General features: G+C 35.9%; 1 long non-coding RNA gene across 1 annotated transcript; it reads left to right on the forward strand.

The window, feature by feature from the left end:
- Positions 1-1,352: 1,352 nt before the first annotated feature.
- On the forward strand, positions 1,353-6,559 carry LOC137048370 (uncharacterized). Its single transcript, XR_010899393.1, has 3 exons — positions 1,353-1,456; positions 4,494-4,539; positions 5,179-6,559. It is a non-coding gene; the product is annotated as an uncharacterized lncRNA (long non-coding RNA).
- Positions 6,560-7,613: the final 1,054 nt, after the last annotated feature.

Genomic DNA, 7,613 nt, shown 5'->3' on the forward strand with positions numbered 1-7,613 from the left:
GAGGAAAAGGGTATAATGTGTATATTAGTGCAACTCTCTGAGCTCAAAAGCAGAATCCGGGTTAATGTATGAGCTGTTGATGCAAAACTATTTTAACCACAGTTTTAGTTTCACAGCCTGTCTCAAATGATGACTAAACTTCAGTGGGAATTATGAGTACTTTTCAGAGATGATATAATGTTGTATGTGTTCAGGTTCAAAATTCCCACATAGTAAAGCCATGACGGCAACTTTCTTGGCTGGCTGCCCAGAATACTGAGCCTTCCTTTGATTGGCTAACAAAAGTTATCATGCATGTTTTCATTGGCTAAGCCGAGTGTTCTGCAAGCTGACATTCACCTGATGCATGATTTCCTCTCCCATCATTTTTGTCTTCTTTCTTTTTTGGTTTTCTGCTTGCTACAACTGTCTGTTCTAGCAAATTTAGTATTAGAACAGTTAGAAGGTCAATATGAATATGATTCTAATATGACTCTTATTTTCAAAAAGGAATCCCAAATGTTTGTTCTTTTCCAACATCATTATGTGTGAGAAAATGATAGCAGCATTTTGTTGTGCTTATGCAAGCTTTAGCTGAAACTGACTGAAACTGACTCTGGATTACAACTGCCCTAGTTCATGTGAAATTTAAACACATTCCTGCAATAGATACTTTCAAAGTGGCCAATTTTAAAGTATTTCAACATTGGCAAGATGTTAAACTGTCACTGCATTAGATAAATATCATCAATTTGAGTGGCTAGAAAACGTAGAAAAACTACACCTGTCTGAAATTGAGGATAACTGACTTTACATCATACATTATAAAATAAAAAACATATAATACAATAATATATATATATATATATATATATATATATATATATATATATATATATATATATATATATATATATATATATATAAAATAACATCTATTGTATTACATATTAAATTATTTTTATTTTGATACAAGAACTGTAATATATAACATCCATGATTTTAGAAGACAAACAATTCCAAAAAAGTACAAAGCAGGCAAAATTCGAACTCTGTTTATAAGGTTATACTTCTAACCCATTTGGATACCTCCACTAATTCCACTAAATGTTCCATTTCCTCGCACTCATACTTCCTGCCTTCGGCCTAGTGGCAGTTTTTTTTTCCTCCACCCACGTCATCCTACCCTGGCTTGAGACTGAGAACAGTACTTCCCCTACTTTTGTGTACACTCAGTCTCAACTGTAGCTGAAATGTCTCTGACTTCTGATTGGTGGTTGACTCTGATCACGCTCCACCTTATAGGCTGGATGTCTTGAGCATGCTGTGATCACGCTGTGAATGCATGCCAGCATCCCCAGTTGGCTGATGTGTCTGACTCTTCCCTGTATGTGTAAAATACGGGTGTCAGCCTTTTAAGGATCGTGGCACTGTCCTGAGCTTATGAAGACACGGCATACACATGGAGAGAGCCACAGTTAGTAAAATACTCCCTATAAGAGCTAGAAAAGGCCAGGCTAATATGTGTCGTATGGATGAACGTGATTTTGTGTTGCTTCTACATCAGTGTTATTCACCTATCATTTCTCTCTGATATTAGGGATAAGTTATGGGTAGGGTTAGCTTGAGCTGTTAGGACTAAATATGTGTTAAAGTGTTTTGTTTGATGGAATGTTCTTCCAGGTTTCCAGAATATGTTGATTCAGGAACATGCCGTACTTGGCAAAAACACAATGGCCTTGTAATATGGGGTCGTAGAGTTTGAATACTATAAATTAATACTTCTATTCAGTATTGGTGCATTAAATTTATCAGAAGTAACAGTACAGACTTTTACATTGACTGTTAAAAATGCTTGAGATTTTATCAGTAAAATACTGTAAAATTGTATATGGTGAAAAACAGTTAATCAACAGAAAGTTTCCATACTATATACAGTTTATAACTGTAATATATCTAACCATACATGTAATGTATGATTTTAGAGTAAAATACCATTGAATTTAAAGTTTTTGGAAGAGGAAAAAAGAACCAGCCTTTATTTATAGCCCAGAATTTCCTTGCGTGACATTTTATGCATTTTTGTTGAAATAATGGTTTCTTCAGGTTTTTTTTTCTTTTCTTTTTTTTCTAATCAGTTATGGGTTTTATATTACATCTAATGTTGTTAAATCAATGTGTTCTGCATTTTTTATGTCTTGTGTGTGTAACGATGATGGTGTTTAGTGTTTGTATGACACTGCGCACCGTATATATTAGTGTTAACCTCAGCTTGTGGAAAAGCTGCTTGTGATGATCTTTGATTCATCACGTGACTCTCATCAACACTGTTTGGTGGTTGTCAGTGTGTTACAAAGGTACAAAGCAGAAATGAGTTGGTAAATTAAAGGGTTAGTTCATCCAAAAATGACCCCCCGATTTATTCACCCTAAAGTCATCATATGATGTTCTTTTTTCAGACAAATACAATCTTTGAGTTATTTAAAAAAGTGCAAAATGTTAAAAATGCTTATGCCACGTCTGATGAACTGGTAACTGGTAACTGGTTGCAATGTCGTCAGACGAAGTGTAAGCGATTTGAACTTCTAGAGGTGCTACACTTTTTATGGAAGTTGAATATGGAAGGCGATCGGTGGGAAACTAGATCATTTACTTCATAAAGTTTTAAATATAGATATTTTTCTACCACTAATGCATCAATTCGCTTCAGACGCTCTTTATTAACCCCAGAGCTGTGTGGAACAGTTATGATGGATTGATGCACTTTTATGGACTTCAAAAACTTCACAGTCACTGCCATTATAAAACTTGAAGACTTTTTTAATATAGCTCAAATTTTATATACACAAATGTCATAAACATCCGTAGGATGACTTGAGGGTGAATAAATCATGGGCTAATTAAAACTGAACTAACCTTGGGTGAACTAACCCTATAACATTTTATTAGTAAATGAAATAAAAAATGCTTTACTGTAAATTAAAGTTAAATCTGTAAAACTTAAAATGATACTACTAAGTATTTTACTGTACATTTCTGGCCACCACACCTGCCTGTTTTCTACCGTAAATTTAAACAATGTTGTTAAAAAGATTGCTATTTTAAATAAATGCTGTTTTTTTTTAAACTCAACTGCAGTAATGGAGTAATATGCTTTAAAATGTGTAAAAAAAATAAAATAAAATAAAAACTGTCAAAATCTGTTCAGCACAGCAACCCTAAGGAGTTGGTGAATGTTTGAAAAGGGGAACTGAGGGTCACATTACATGTTGTTAAATTTAAATAGCTGTCTCAACAAATTCAGGCAAAGAGAACCGAAAAAAGGCTGGTAAACTGATTAAGATAGGGAAATGGAACTTTTCCAGATCAGCACATTTAGTGTTTATTTTTCAATACAAGACATGTTCAACACAAATAATATTAGCATACTTGTTACATATAAATAAATAACTATCCTCAGAGACAAAGTTTTGTAAACAAATTTACACTTGACTGCTGCACAAGCTCACATCATTGCATCATGTTGTTTCTCATCCATTCACACACTGTGCCGATATGATCAAAACAACCCCAGGGCTCAGCAGGAGCTGCAGAAATGCACACAGACATGTTTCTGATGGTCTGTATCATTGGAGTGTTTCTATTGGCCTGTAAAGCAAAAGCAGCAGACACACTCCTCCCATGCCTCTGGATGAGATCGGAATGTTCTGTTTACAGTGAGCGGAGCAACAACACTTTGAGAAAGAGGAAATATCTTTTCAGCTAACCTTGACTTGCGCTGTAGGCCTATTGCATAGACACTAAGATATCATGCACAGAAACAGAATTGTAACTTCACACTGTTCACACACTTTTAATATTACATTATAGAAAGCGCAGTTTTAGGAACAGTAACAGACTTTTAAATGAGGATTGAAAGTGCAGTCCACTCTGGAATATAACAAGGAATTCCCAAATGAGGGTTTGTGAATCCCAGTTTATTGCAGAACTGCAGGGAGTTTGTAGAATTGAAATAATGCCTTTGAATGAAACAAGTGAAGTATCATAATCATAATCATAATCATAATCATAATCAATGTCATTAAATGCTGTATAAAATTTGATCTAAAATGTAGGCTATAATAAAACTACAAAAGAAAAAAAAACGCATACCACTCCTAAATGTCATCATAAATTAAATCTGTGCTTGCAAAGTCTGTGCATGAAACCTGTTCTGCATGAGCTTGTTGTTTGTTATTCTTAAGTCTGATTTAGATTTGAACTGGTTTGAAATGAAACCTTTACCTGAGGGGAGAGGTGCTGTAATAATATGTGAAACATAATGTTGAACATAATAGTACACCCCGAAAATAAAATCAAGCCTTTGTAAAAGGGCATACACATTTAAACTAAATTACATTACATTACATTAAACAAACAATGAAAAGCATTAAAACGTACATTACTGTTCATAAGTTGTGTGTAAGTTTTTTATTTTTTATAAATAAATATTTATATTTTTGTTTAAATTTCAGTGAATGAATTAGACTGATCGAAAAATGACAGCAAACGTTTCAAAAGGTACGAAAGTTCTTTAGATACTGTTCTTTAATACTGTTCTTTAGAACTTTCTATTCAATAAAGAATCCTGAAACAAATGATCATGGCATATTAAGCAGCACATCCGTTTCCAACATTGATTATAATAAGAAATGTTTCAAGAGTTGCAAATAAAAATGTTATGAATGTTATGTAAATCAATCAAGTGTGTCCATACTTGTGATAGCAACCTAATCTTATACAGTACAAAGAGTGTATTTTTCAGTGTATCCCTTGAAAGGTCATTAGGGTGTTTCAAATCCAGGGACTTCATCGATCATTTGTCACAGGGGTTCAGCAGATGGTGCGGGGGAATCCTTGCCGAAGGTTAAGTGCTTTAAGTGAGCATTGTTGAGACAGCAAGAGTGTGATATTATCATTGAACTCTGCAGTTTCTGGGTCACTCTGTTTAAGAGCATGTCCCTTTATTAGTAGCACATGACTGTAACCAGAAAGGCTGGGCTGGGTTACAGGATTTGGCTCTTGTTGTGTGCATTAATTCATTGACCCCACTGAAGTCAGCATTAAAAAGAAGTTGCAATAGTTTTTTTTCTTTCCTATTGTGATACTATATTGCATGAACTTGAAATGAAAAAATGAAATCCTATTCTTAATCCATAGGGTTTAATATGACGTTGGCCCAACCTTTGCAGCTATTCAACTCTTCTGGGAAGGCTTTCCTGGGTTTAGGAGTTTGCATGCCACACGCCAAACCCAGACTCGTCCTTTGGATTGCCAGACACAGATTCATCGACATCATGATTCGTCATTCCAGAGAACACATCTCAACTGCTCTAGAGTCCAGTGGTGCTGTGCTTTACACTGCGTCCCACGCTTTACATTGCACTGATGGCGACTGAAACCCATTCCATGAAACTCTCTACGCACTGTTCTTGAGCTAATCTGAAGGCCACACAAAGTTTGGAGGTCTGTATTGACTGTGCAGAAAGTTGTCGACTTCTGTGCACTGTGCGCCTCAACATGCGCTGACCCCACTCTGTGATTTTTACATGGCCTCCCACTTCGTGGCTGAGTTGCTGTTGTACAAAATTCAAGCTGGAATGCATGCTGGGAACTTGCAAAACATTGTTCAACATAAAATTGTGACAATATTTGGGCACATTCTGAACAAATAAGATCAACAAAACACCTTAGTTTAGTATTCTAAATCACACAAATAATAAACTGACTCATAATAACTAAAACAGCTTTGTTCAGGCTACTTTATTTGTATTAAACATTTCATTACTTACATTAAACATTTTTTAATGTTAGCAATTACATCAGTTCAGCAACACTGACATTCAATTCATATTCATTCAATTTTCTAAAGAATATAATAAAAATCTTCTACACATGCACAAATCAGTGAAGTCAGCTCACAGGTCACACAGTCACCTCAGCTGCTGAATCAGAATCTGCTCAGTCCAAGCCGATATGAACGGCAACACCTGCCAATACATGTGGCTACATTTAGGGCAGACATCACGACTGATGAGCTGCTGACAAGCCTTGGCATGAAGACGTGTGTCATGATATATCAAAGCCCTATAGTGTCAGTAGGAATTAAGCTGAGAGTGATACAATGAGGAACTCAATGTACTCAACATGCTTTTGTTTGACCAAAAGCAATGATTTGGTTATGTTTGGCCCTGATATTACGGGCAGTGCTTAATTTTCTCCTGAAGTCAGCCTCTACATTATGCCAACATTTCAGAAGTGCGGCTTTTATTAAGATTCTGGAAGGACAAAGACATCAGTAAGAAAGCCAGAGATAATGTGCAGCATAATGCCCTTGTCTCCTGCTGTGTTTAGTCTAAAATTTGCTGACTCCCCTTTAACATCCTAATCAGAGAGCTCAACACAAACAATAACCAAACTTCCCTGTTTTCACGTGGTTTCCTGTAACTAATATTATTGGCGTGCTTTTGGAACATGGGATTTTCTACTAGTAGGCGGATGGAAGTGCGTTCATCCCATGCAGAATACAGGGTTCACTACAATAAACACCAAAGCAAATATAAGCAGGTCAACTGCAACATTCTGCAACATATAACACTATACTAAACTGCTCTATTATAGCCAGTCATTTTATAGCTTTACTTTTTGTGTGTTCACTTTATGCTCTCTTTCTCTCACATTATGAATTAATATGAACAATATATCCTTATACTGTAAATAGGTAGTCCTTTAGCAGACTATTTTAAATATTGTTTCCCTGGAACAACCAAGAGCTTAAAAACACAAAATGTGTGTATTTGATCATTCAAGCCCAATAAGGTGCAGAAAAGACCTCCCTTCAGTACAAGTGCACTTTATGATAATGTCAAATTAAAAGTTGTACTTTTAAGTAGCCTGCATTGTACAGTAAACCATCTTTTGTTGGGCTGTAACTACACATTTGGGTCTAAATTTGCATACGCCATAATTATTTGAAATTTGCTGCAGAGCTAAAGTGGTTTTAAAGAAGTACTTATTTTGATTTGTTGATTGATTATGTGTAAGTGTTATTTGATATTATATTTAAAAGGTGTACTATGTATAGGATTTCTGCAGTAAAATATCCAAAAACCCGGCCAGTGTTATATTTTGTTCAGTTGAGTTCTTACAATATCCCGAATGTTTCCATCTATTTGTATATTGTGAGAAAATTGCTATTTTCCCGGGACATCTGAGGGAGTCTTCTGGCTTTACCCTTGGTTTTATTTGGCAGAAACCCTTTACTCTTAGCAGTGTGTAACACGTGTCACAGCAGCCGCTGAACGAACGCACAGAGTAACGTCATAACATCATTTTCAAAACACTGAGCTGCATTAGAGCTGCATTACCTCATACTCATGACCGGAACAGCGGAAATGGTGCCGGCGACTGTGTCCTGTCATATTAAAAGTCCCGCTCCTCACAAGCCGTGTATTTGCGTAACAATCACTCCAGCGGCCTTGCTCAGCTCCCTCAACACTCGGTCCTGCTCTGCTTCATACTACAGTAACGTTAATAACCGCATCCATGAACATGATTTCTGCCCGAGTCCTATTTTCCACATTTCAAACTCAAAC

This window comes from Pseudorasbora parva, chromosome 19 (assembly GCF_024679245.1).
Source record: "Pseudorasbora parva isolate DD20220531a chromosome 19, ASM2467924v1, whole genome shotgun sequence".
NCBI lineage: Eukaryota > Metazoa > Chordata > Actinopteri > Cypriniformes > Gobionidae > Pseudorasbora > Pseudorasbora parva.